The following is a 12,693-nucleotide window of genomic DNA, read 5'->3' on the forward strand; positions in this document are numbered from 1 at the left end:
AAAAAAAAAAAAAAAAAAAAAAAAACGCCCAGAAATAGACCATTGGAATTTCCGAATTTTAAATGGAGTTTAAATCTGTATTGGGGGTTCCAAGTTGCATGTTTCTCATTTTGTTTTTTATTTCAATCTTTTTTATTGTTTATTTACTAATTTTACACACACACACACACACACACATACACACACACACATACACACACACACACACACACACACACACATATATATACACATAATTTTTTACTGTTATACACAACGGTAAAGAAGATATTTTAATAGCATTGAATAAGTTAGCAATAAAAAAAGAAATCTGATGTAAAAATTAGATCCAGAACCTCTTTTTGTTGGGTCAATGGTCTAGCTACATTGAAGAACTGTGATACAGCGAAACAGTTTTTCCTACTGGGGTGCCATGATATAGAATACTGTTTTATAATCCACATAATAGGTTTTTATGGTAAACAACTGATGATACCTACAACAAATTCTTGGGAGCAAACTAATGTAGTGATTGCAAAAGGTTGTTGGGTCAATGGTCTAGTTACATTGAAGAGCTGTGATACAGCGAAACAGTTTGTCTGTGGATGAATATATATATATATATATATATATATATATATATATATATATATATATATAAATTGTCTTTGCACCTTACCAGTGTAGCAGGATTCGAAACTGAGACATCAGTGATCACACCTGGCGCTCTTATCACCTGAGTTATCAACTTGCTAGTGGCAGTGAATTGTATATATGTGTGTTATTTTGTTCTTCTATTTTTTGTACTAAAATACTAAGACAATATATATATACTAAAATAATAACACTATATATATATATATATATATAGTACGATTATATATATACTAGCAGGACCTGTTAACCGACATTGCCCGCTTGAAGCCTACCCCACCCCCTCGATAAAAAGTAAAGTACGATTGGTGGCCACTGCCGTCCCTGAACAATTGCAGACACTGGTGACTGAAATGAAATAATCTGGCTTTCACTGGCGATTAGTACTGGTTTGGGGCGATAACATGCAATTGCTGTTTGAATTTTAAAAAAAAGCAATTAAAGGAATGCATGAATCAGTATGAATTAATAAAATTACGAAAAATGGTCCATTAAAATAATAATGGAAAGTAAAAGAAGTTTTAGAAGTTAGGGATTCTCACTGTATATGGACTGTTTTAGAGTGATCGAAATCAGTGGTAGCAGTCCTGGCTGTTTCCGTTTGTGGTTCAAGTCTTTCTCTTTTTTTCAACTCTTCTACCAATCGTATTAAATCAAATTCCAGTTTTATGTCGTCATTTTTTAACGTATAAACAAAACAATTACAACTTTTTCACTTCACTTCTTTTAGTATTGTCATGTTAAAAAGAACAGCATTTGGAATGGACATCCCAAACTCCCCATGGCTTTTAGAATAGACACCACCAACCTCCCCATCTTAAGAATGGTGATCACATCCAAAATATCCCTATCTAAAGAATGACTTTCGGAGTAGCAACCCCCTATTTTTGGGGAGGGGGAAGTAATTCCCTCAAATTTATAATAATCATTGTCAGCATACCCACCCACAAATGCTAAAAAAAGAATATTGGGGGTGTCAGTGTCAGTGGGAGAGAAGTAGATTTGTTTATCGCACATGCATATAAACCTGGCAGCCAGTGAATTACAGTGCATAATACAGGTCTTTATATCTCTATAAGTACTTGTAACCACAAAATTTGAATGAGATTTCCTTAATCAGCATAGTCATTCTAAAGAAAACTGTGGAGGTGGACCAAATGTACAAATTTATCCCCCCCCTCCACCCAATTTTTAAAAAAAGTTAACGTGTCCACAACTTCGAGAATCAGTCCAGAAAAAGAAAATTAAATAAAATTCTCCACAGAATTTCAAATTAGTGAAAACACAAGTATATAACAAATAAGTGTTTCCATATGCAATGAAATTTACGTTTAAACTGTAGCGTAGGTAATCGGTGTAAAAAATCTTATCGTCAACAAGAATAGTAAATACCAAAAAATAAAAAAGTCAAAGAAAATTTTTTTTTTTTCAAGGCAAGTTTTTATTTGGGGGAGGGGGGTGTAGTGCCGTGTCGGTATTTTGTGCATGTTTACATTCCTAAACCATTGCTGTGTTTACATTTTTTTAGTGTTCCAGATGTGCAAGCAAAGATGGAGAAGACGTTATGTATATAAAGTTGAGCATGTTTGTTCCAGTAATTAAGGTTTTAAGTATTTGTCTGTTTATGAGCAGTTAATATGTTTGTATTTTTTAAATTTTTTTTACGCTAGTGTCTTATGGGGAGAATGGTATCTTTTTTTTAAACTTTTAAAAATGTTTGTTTATTTATAAATTATTTTCATTCTAAAATATGAGAATGCAGGTCTTGGCCAATCAGAAAGAGCGGAACATGGTTAGGGAGCCGTTATTATTTAGGATTTGGAAATCGGAAAGAATATGTTATGTTTATGTATGTCTTAGCCAGTTCAACTATTGTTGAAAAATGTAGAATTGGACTCGGTGACAACTGGTAGTGGTGAGAGCACTAAATATTGAGAGAGAAAAATAGGAACTTCTTCTTCTGTAGATGTAGCGATTGTGATGTTGCTCATTGGATGTAATGTAGAATTTTATTATCACGAGTGAATGTGACAGAAATGGTGGTCGAAAGCTACAAAAGATAGTGGCTATCAGGGTAGATGTATTGAAGTTGTATGTGGCATCTATTATTCAAACCTATGATACTTTGGTCCAGAGGGGAATTTCTGCAATCAAAATATTATATATGGTTATATACACTAAAATAATAATACTATATATACCTCTCTCTCTCTCTCTCTCTCTTTATATATATATGCTACCCCCCATGAAGTAAATAAAGGGTTCCGCTTGAAATTCCATCCAAATTCACGAGTTCGACAGAAACATTTCCGAGTTTGATAAGATACACCTGAAGAAGGTCGGAGGTTACATCGATTGAAACATTGTGAAAATTACACTCAAGATGAGAATAGTAGTCCGATGAATCCAAATAATATGAATAACCAATCCTCATCTCAAAAATTCAAAAACGTCAAAATAACTTTATACATATGCGTGTGTATTTAATTTCTTTTTCATCTTCTATTTGATTTTCATATTTTTAAGATTAAAATTCTCAAAAGTCTTTTCTCTCTTTTTTTTTTTTTTACCAGGTCAATGTATGAATCCTTCCGGAATCAATTACCATAAAGACTGCAAGGTACTTGAAATATTTCAAATTTCATAGTGTAGTTCAGTTTTCTATTTAATTAAGAGGGCTGCTATGCAACGTTACTCAGGAGTAAAAAAGGAGTTATCTGTACTCCTCATCCCCTATATTCCTATTTTTATTCTGATCTTTTTAAATTTCTATAATTTCAAATTTTTAATTGATCAAAGGGGTTTGAAATTCGATCAAAGAAACGTTTCCATTCTGAGCTCAAAGCTCAATACATATGCAACATTACTCAGGGGTAAAAAAGGAGTTATCTGTACCCCTGATTACTAGGATAGTTCCAGAAGCAAGGTCTCCTATTTCTTAACTCAGAAACGTACGATTATGCTGCAATGTCTGAGAGAATAAGCGAATGACTACGAAGACGGGAGTGATACTGTAATGTTATGACCCTTTAGGCTGTGATCATAGCATAGTATCTTTTAACTGTGGCAAGCGGGAGCAATGGTCAAAATATTATTTTTATTGTTATTCTATTCTTATTAATTGATTTGAGCAACGGATGCTCGCTAGATCACTTATTATGATTAGAAGAATAAACAATTAAATTGAGGAAGAAATGATTGACGTGTAAATCGCAAAAGGAATGCAAAAATAGATGTAAACATTCTTTTGGATTTGGATAAACCAATAACTAGTTGTGGATTAGATTGGTATGAGACACGTAATTAGGTGACGTAGGAGAACACGTGATGTAGTTAGTTTTGGAGAGATTGAGAGAGTTGAGGACTGACCACCAGAGCAGACAGACGTCTAGACAAGGGTGGACAGACAGCTAGGAGCGGGCTGTATGAACAGAAAATGTAGATTAACTGCAGATCCTGTGAAAACCAATTGAGACAACTGTAATAAATTTATATTACAAAAATATAAAAAGTTGTTTTAATGGTTTAACAAATAAGAACAGTTGTCTCAATTATGTGGTGCTTATCGCTTCATTGTTTGTCACGGAGCAGCGGGAAGATATAGAAGAACTCTTCAAGAAAAAAAGGTATGAAGCATATATTATTCTTCTTACATATGAACTGTAAAAATATCCCGTGCGATAAGTCTGATGCAACATGATTCAGTTTACACGTCAATATCATGTCCCCTGGCTAAACAACATACATATGATTTATACATTTATTATCTGTCTGTTAAAAGAACAATATCTTACATCCACTAGATAACACATGACACGTTTTAATATATCATCTCCTCCAATAAAAATCAATATACAACAATACGATTAAAACGAGTAACCTTTTGCAATACAATTTTGCCAGTGATGATTGATACCTCAGTTGTAAAAATCCAGAGCGTCCTTTGTCATGCAAATCTCTGTTGTCACTCTTTCTTAGAGTTTCACACCATCAATATCTGCAACAGAGAGATTGAAATTTCAGGTCATGAATGCATGATGTCAGTCATCATGATAATGCAATTTGTAATCTTCTCTGATCCATTCGGACGGAATAAAAAAATAGGAGGCATTACTTTTGGAACGTTCCTTGTAATATGAAAAAAATACTTGTTGCTTTGATCAACGAATAATGCGGATGATTTTTATCACGTTTTGCCTTCTTTTTTTGACAAATTTAAATCAAATAATTATTTTAACATTTTTGTTGGGTAAAAAAAAAAAAATTGTTTAAAACAATGAAATACAGATATTTTTTTGACCAATGAAAATACAGATAATTTTTTTAACCAATGGAAATACAGATAATTTTTTTAACCAATGGAAATACAGATAATTTTTTTAACCAATGGAAATACAGATAATTTTTTTAACCAATGAAAATACAGATAATTTTTTCAATCAATTAAAATACAGATAATTTTTTCAATCAATTAAAATACAGACAATTTTTTTAACTAATTAAAATACAGACAATTTTTTTAACTAATTAAAACACAGATAATTTTTTTACCTAATTAAAATACAGATAATTTTTTCAATCAATTAAAATACAGATAATTTTTTTAACTAATTAAAATACAGACAATTTTTTTAACTAATTAAAATACAGATAATTTTTTTAACTAATTAAAATACAGATAATTTTTTTAACTAATTAAAATACAGACAATTCTTTTAACCAACAAAAATACAGATAATCTATTATTTCGACAGGTGAAGATGGGTTAAGGCCACTTCTGGTTGGGGTTTACAATTATTACATCTGCCCTGATTAATTATGGGGAGATAGCATTAAAATTGTTTATAAACAAATGCTTATCACAGTATCATTTTAATACTAGCATGCCAACCTGGCATTACCCAGTCATATGATATTATGATTTATGCAGATTTCATATTTATTATAATAGAGCCAATTCCCTATTGATTATTACATTATGCCCAATATATAATAGTGATTTTATAAGCATCGTGAATGAATGCAGTCAATATACAAAGGTCCACAGCAGTCAAGATAATTATGAGCAGCCAGTCCTGGACCAGCAGCAAATATCGTAGACCTGTAGACCGGATGTACATTCAACACCGGCTTTGATACTAATTTGTTGGAAATTCTATGCAGAAGACAATTGTCTATAGCTGCACTTTGAAGAGCGTTGGTGATCCGGTTCTTGCTGATTGTCTTTCTTCTGACCTGAAGCATCTTGTACAATGGATAATAAAAAGTGAGTTCTTGTTCAAAATTCTTCTTTGATTAAAGAACAAAAATAAAGAAAAATCTGATGAAACGAAAATATTCCAAAAATCACGTAAATTTTTCAGATATTTACAACTAAGAATATGTAGAACGTTAACGCATTTAAAACACAGTGTACACGTTTAATATTCCTCTTATGTTCACGGATGTACATATACATTAATGATTTTCATGAATGATCTTCCAAATTATATTTTTGAGATCATTTGTTGACATCTATGCAGTAGACGACTGTTTATGGCCGCACTTCAGAGAGCGTTGGTGATTCTTTCTCTATCTCTCTTTTGACTTGAAGCATATTGTGCAATGGGGAAGAAAAGTTAATTACGATGGTAACTTGCCAGGGTGCATAATCACCTCAACACATAAGTTCTTGTAAGATCACCAAAGTTAAGCTACTTTGAACCTAGTCAGTAGCAAATGGATGACCATTTGGGAACACCAGGAGCCGTATGTGGGACGACGTCACCACCTCCTTGCAGGAACTGCAAAAACATAACGTCATCATCTCCCCTGACAGAATTACATATTCCCTTAACAACTCATCCTTCAGAGGAAGTCGATTCAACCCACCTAAGGTGAATGCCGCTAGCATATACAGGGCGGAATGATAAAATTGTCACCCTAGAAAAAAAACGGCCTGATTCCATTTCCGTTTCATGGAGCCTTCTATCATGTCTGAAAGTTACACAATGTTCAACGTGCGAAATCTGAGATGCACTGCTGTACAACTCTCTACTAGTCCAAGTTATGACAACAGGACCATTACCAGCACCCTCAAAATGCATCTCTTGATTGTCTCAAATAACAGGGACATGCCCAGGGTGATGAAGACAAAGTTTCTGGTTGCGGTTATGGTCTTTGGTGTGGTTTCAAGTGAGTGCCACATCATGCGACCTCACGTCTTCAAACTCAGCTTGAACGTCAACACCATAGTGTACCTGGATGTGCTGAAGAGTGTGGTGATCCTCTGATGCAATCAGGTGGCTGCTGGCAGAGCAGGACTCGGCGCTGACAAAGAGACCCAGGCTTAACTTTGTACCCTTCTCTCACTGGTCCCTCTCCTCCATCACTTGAAACCGCACCCAAAGACCATAACCGTGGCCAGAAACTTTGTTTTCATCACCTTGGGAATGTCCCTGTTATCCGTGTCAATCCAGCAATGGTTCTGGCTGTTGTGCACTTGATCCTGGCAGAAGTTGTTCGACTTCTTGGGATGCTTCAGTTTGTTGAGCAACCTGACGGATTTGATTAGCCTGAGGTTCTTTGTCTTCTCAGTCAAGATCTGTCTTGTCTGGCGCCAGTAGGACCTACACTTCAAGTCCTCCATCACACATACATTCACAGTTGTGTGTGAAACACCAAAATCTCTGGCAATCTGCTGAATAGACCGCTGAGGAGTTTCATCAATGATTACCTGGATTTTTTCAATGAACTCCTTGGTACGGATCTTACTGGCGGTATCCTCGACCTTGGGCTTCCGCTCCACCACCTTCAAAGGGTCGTCCGATGCATTGAGCTGTGCTGTCAAGTGTTGAACCTTTCAGATTTGCATTTTGAAGGTGCTGGCAATGGTCCTGTTGTCATAACTTGGATCGGAAGAGAGCATGAGTTTTACAGCTGTGCATCTTCGATCCCGTTCGTTAAATATTGTGTCACTTTCAGACATAAAGGCTCCTATTGCTCTTGGGATTTGTACACAATTGACCAACCTGTAGATGGTCTGCAACAAAAAAAGAAAACCGTTTTTTATCAAACAGAAATGGGATCGTCTTTTTTAGAGTGACAATTTTATCGTCGCACCTTGTATGCACCTAACGAGGTAACATTGGCAACATGTAATGAGAATAATATCTAAGATTTTTTATTTTTATATGGGAGTCACCGCTTACCAAGGCCTGGAGGCCACTCGAAGATAAGGGTTATTGCATGTACAGTAATCAATGGGATAATATCGTAGTAATCGAGATTTGATAAATCGGATTACTTAAGGGGGTGGTTTATCAGGAATTTGTTTATGTTAAACTTGAAGATGTCCAAGTTGTAGTCAGGGGGGAAACAGGCAAACGGAAGAGAGTTCCACAGGTGTGCAGTTCTAAGATAGAAGCTTTGTTCATGGAATCTACGTTTTGATTTAGGCACAGATAAAGAGTGGGGGAAATTATTGACAGTGGTTTCAGCTAGAAGGGTGTTTTTCGTGAAAGATGGGTGAGGGGGGGTACTAGAGATTGGAGCTCAGACGAGCACTTGCCATGGAAATAATGATAAAACAAAGACAGGCTCGCAATGTCTCTTCTGTGGAAGAGAGGTTACAGGGAAGAGAAAAGGAGATCCCCCACTAAGCTACGAAGTATATTTTGTACTCTGTCAAGGCAGGATAGGCTGCCCAGATGATAATAATCCTCATCATACAAGTTATTGATCTTCATTCCAAAATTTTTTCTGTCATGCTTAAGTTTGAAATAGCATTTTTATCGGTTTGTCATGCTTAAGGTTGAAATAACTTTGACATTGATCAGTTATGCTTAAGTTTGAAACAATAATTGGTCTGTCGCACATAAGTTTGAAATAGCATTTTCTTTGGTCTGTCACACTAAAGTTTGAAATAATAATTGGTATGTCATACTTAAATTTGAAATAATTTTTTCTTTGATCTGTTATGCTTATGTTTGAAATAGCATATTTGAAACTTATGTGTGACAGACCAATTATTATTTCAAATTTAAGCGTGACAAACCTTGGTCTGTCTATTCCCGTAAAGTTTTATTCCCTGCTTACAAAATGTTGGCTATTTTCTCAACGGGGCCGGTGAATCAATAGTCGTTCTATTTCTGCAATACTTGTAGATTCAGAATAGAAGCAGACAATTGGTCATGTGATCAATATTGACCAATAATGTTTGTCTAATGTATTAGGGTGAGAAGTGCAGACAACGAAATGATAGAATATCTGTCATTTCGTTGTCTGCAAGTGACAGCGCGAAAACGTTAATAAATCTATTCCAACAAAGAAAATGAATCACATTGGAATGGTTCTTATTCATTTTCCTCCCCACAGGGATAAAATTAGACACAGGGGCGGTTTCTAATGTAGGGGGGAAAAAAAGCTCCCTAAAACGGGGCAGTCTTGATTGGAACAAAAATGAAAATTGCATCGGTTTAGAACGACAGAATAGATTAAGTGTAGCACACGAACAGATACTACACTTTATTCATATCTAAATAGCAGTGACGTGTGACCTATTTGCATGAAGACAATATCTATTCAGTTCTCTGGCATACATTTATATATAGTCTTTTTATATTTATATATATATATATATATAGTCTTTTTTATATTTATATATTTATATATAGTCTTTTTTATATTTATATATTTATATATAGTCTTGGAAGTATTTTTATAAAAATAATTTATATTTTTAGTAGTTCGTTTGAAAATTATTTTGTCAGTAAGTCATTTAATCTCTTGCAGTCATTGAATCAACTTGCTTTCTCGAACTCACATTCGTGTATGTATATATATATATATAATAAATTCGTGTATGTATATATATATATAATAAATTCGTGTATGTATATATATATATATAATAAATTCCACAGCCAAACAACGTCGCAGCCCACAACAGCCATGACAGTCAATGAACCGGAAGTCCAAGACTCGAGTTTCGTCCACATTTGGGCTCATCAGTTACACACATCCGAACTCAGGAGTCGATACCCGAGCCTCTTGCATGCGAGGCAAGCACTCTGCCAACTGAGCAAATGCCTCGCACACAAGAATTTCAATTAACCATCACAGATCAAGCAAACCACACCGAAATCCGAAATGTATATATATATATATATATATATATATATATATGGTGTGTGTATATATATATATATATATATATATATATATATATATGATGTGTGTATATATATATACATATATATATATATATATATAGTGTTTTTTTTTGTTGTTTTTTTAAAAATCATATTTTCCTCGATTTAGCTCTGCTGAGCAAGGAACGAAACCTGGTTAGCTAACCTTTATTTTCATTTTTTATTTTTTTAAATCATTATGTTGATTGGTCTGTATTTAGCCATTATTAAATTCTGCACCCCCCCTTCCGAAAAATTTTCATATATATATATATATATATATATATATATATATATATATATATATATAAATAAAAAAGAATACGAAAAGTATAAAAGCTTATAACTTTTCTTTATTCGTTTTCAATTGGTGACGTGCAGGAATACAAAATAATATTATGAAAAAAAATTAAAAAGACTTTTATATATATATATATATATATATATATATATATATATATATATATATATATATATATACTAGCAGGGATAACCGACGATGCCCGGGATTGAATGAAGTCAACAAATATTTCACACTCCTATATTTTTATTGTCATCGAAATCCGTGAAATCGCCAGGGAGGAAGCTTCACATGTTTTCATGCAGTAATTTAGTCCGAAATATATCTTATTCTACATTATTTCTTTTATAAAATTATTTTATATAAACTTCTTTCCAGTTAACGAAATAAAACATTAAGAAATTTACGTGCGGGGTTTGAATCTACAGATTCATGCGAAAAAAAGAAGAAAACAAAAAACACGTAAATTTTCAAGTCTTGTAAAATTCTTTGCAGTTAATGAAAAAAAAACAGAAATTTATGTGTAGAGTTTGAACCTACAGATCACGTCATGCAAAAAAAAACCCCCAAAAAAAAACAAACAAAAAAAACACGTTATCAACAGTAGAATTTTTACGGCCCGTTGTTCTATCATTGTTGCTAAGCAACGACATGGAAAAAATGGTTTTACCGATAATAGATAAATTAAAATAACGGTTTCGATTAGCGGCAATTATCGGGGGTATTCTGAGACAAAACTTAACTAAGATCACTCCCGGACTTATACACTAAAGTTCTGTAAATTTTAAAGAAAATCTGTTTAGCCGTTTCGGATTCTATAAGGAATGAACTCCCACAATCACACACACAGACAAAGTTACATCGATATAATTTTAGAGATAGAGAAATATATGTATACTAGCATGTCTTCCAGCAGTTGCCCAGTTACAATATATGCTTAAATATGATATTTTAATTTATGCATATATTGTATTTGATTATTATGGAACCAATTCTCTATTGATTATTATATTGTACCCAGTATATAGGATTGATTTCAAAAGTTAAAAAAAATATATTACTTGGGTACCATCAGCTAGAATCGAAACCAAACTATTGAGCTTTCCAGTGGTATTCGTTACCATACAACCTAAGGACAGATATATATCAAAGCTTTACAAATTAACCGATTCAAATATATAAATGTATATTTGCGCATGCGTACAAGAGCACTTTCAGTCGATTTACCCCTGTCAAGTTCCAATTTTTAAATTTTGACCACTTAGTAACGATTTTTACCGGCTAAAAACCAAATCGATTTTGTTCCACAAGTCTGAATACCCTATATATATATATATATATATATATATATATATATATATATATATATATATATATATATGTATATATAAAAAGAGCTGCTAAGGAGTCAAAATTTAAAAATTGGGACATGGGGTTCGTCGGATTTTTATCTGTTTGTCAACTGTTTCACGACTGCACATGTGCGGTCAAGAAACCTGACAGCTTGCTTATGTTAAGAATAAGTAAGTTTGAAAACACTTTTTAAAGATCGTGTCAAGTTGGTCTAATGGTTATCATAGTTGACTAACTGTTTTCAGGTTTTGGTTTCGATCTCGGCTGGAGAATGTTTTTTTGTTTTTTTTTTACTTGCGACAAGAAATGAACTGTTTATAAAAAAAAAACATGATACTCGCATGCACATGTCTTGGTTTCTTACTGTTTTTTTTTTTTTGTTTCTTTTTTTTTTTTTTGTTAAGGAATTTAACGTTACGTTTAATACCTACAGTATTTCTGTTTACAATAAATAAGAAATCTGCATTAATTAAAATATAATATTTATGCATACTTTATGACCGGGCAACGCCGGGCGTCCTACTAGTATATCTATAAAAGTGAGTGTGTGTGTGTGTGTGTGTGTGTGTGTGTGTGTGTGTGTGTGTGTGAGAGAGAGAGAGAGGACACTTCTCAAGGTATATATTCAACAAATTATTTATCTACATGCTTGAGATTTGGTATATAGGGTATTCAGACATGTGGAGAACATTTCAATCCATGTTCATCCCAAAAAAAGAGCTGTCAAGAGGTCAAAATTGGAAAATTGAGATATGGGGGGGGAGTCGTTGGATTTTGTCTGTTTGCTAACTGTTTTAAAAATGCGCATTGTTAAAGAATAAGTAGGTTTGAAAACATTTGAATGTTTAGCAGAAAAGCCAACAAACAACTACCCGAAAAAAAATAAATATACAAGAAATAAATGTTACCATAGTCAATAAAAGTTCAGTTCATGTTTTTTGTTTGTTTTGAAATAGTTTTTAATGCTCTTTACTTGAAATATTTTCAGCGAACCGAAATTAAAACGAAATTTGAGGTGATAACTACTTAAATGAATTTTTATATAAACTACACATGCCATAATCGAATATTCCTCAAGCACAAAATAACGGAAAACATTAAAATATGTTTATAAATATTCCTTACGCTGATGGAACTCTCTTAAATTGTTAACACAGAATGCTCAGGTGCCCCTCCTTCAAATTGAAAACGGGGATCGCCTTTTCAAAATCGCTTCCATTTTGCTTTTTTTTTTTT

At 33.3% G+C, this 12,693-nt stretch overlaps 1 protein-coding gene across 2 annotated transcripts in view; it reads left to right on the forward strand.

The window, feature by feature from the left end:
* Window positions 1-12,693, forward strand: part of LOC145266595 (glycerophosphodiester phosphodiesterase domain-containing protein 5-like) — a 310,040-nt gene that overhangs the window by 131,286 nt on the left and 166,061 nt on the right. For both annotated transcript variants that reach the window (XM_080122447.1, XM_080122448.1), the window contains exon 2: window positions 3,207-3,253. The gene's annotated coding sequence lies outside the window, so the exon portion shown is untranslated. The remainder of the gene's footprint in view (window positions 1-3,206; window positions 3,254-12,693) is intronic.

This window comes from Euprymna scolopes, chromosome 41 (assembly GCF_053919585.1).
Source record: "Euprymna scolopes isolate OS-2025 chromosome 41, ASM5391958v1, whole genome shotgun sequence".
In the NCBI taxonomy this organism is placed as follows: domain Eukaryota; kingdom Metazoa; phylum Mollusca; class Cephalopoda; order Sepiida; family Sepiolidae; genus Euprymna; species Euprymna scolopes.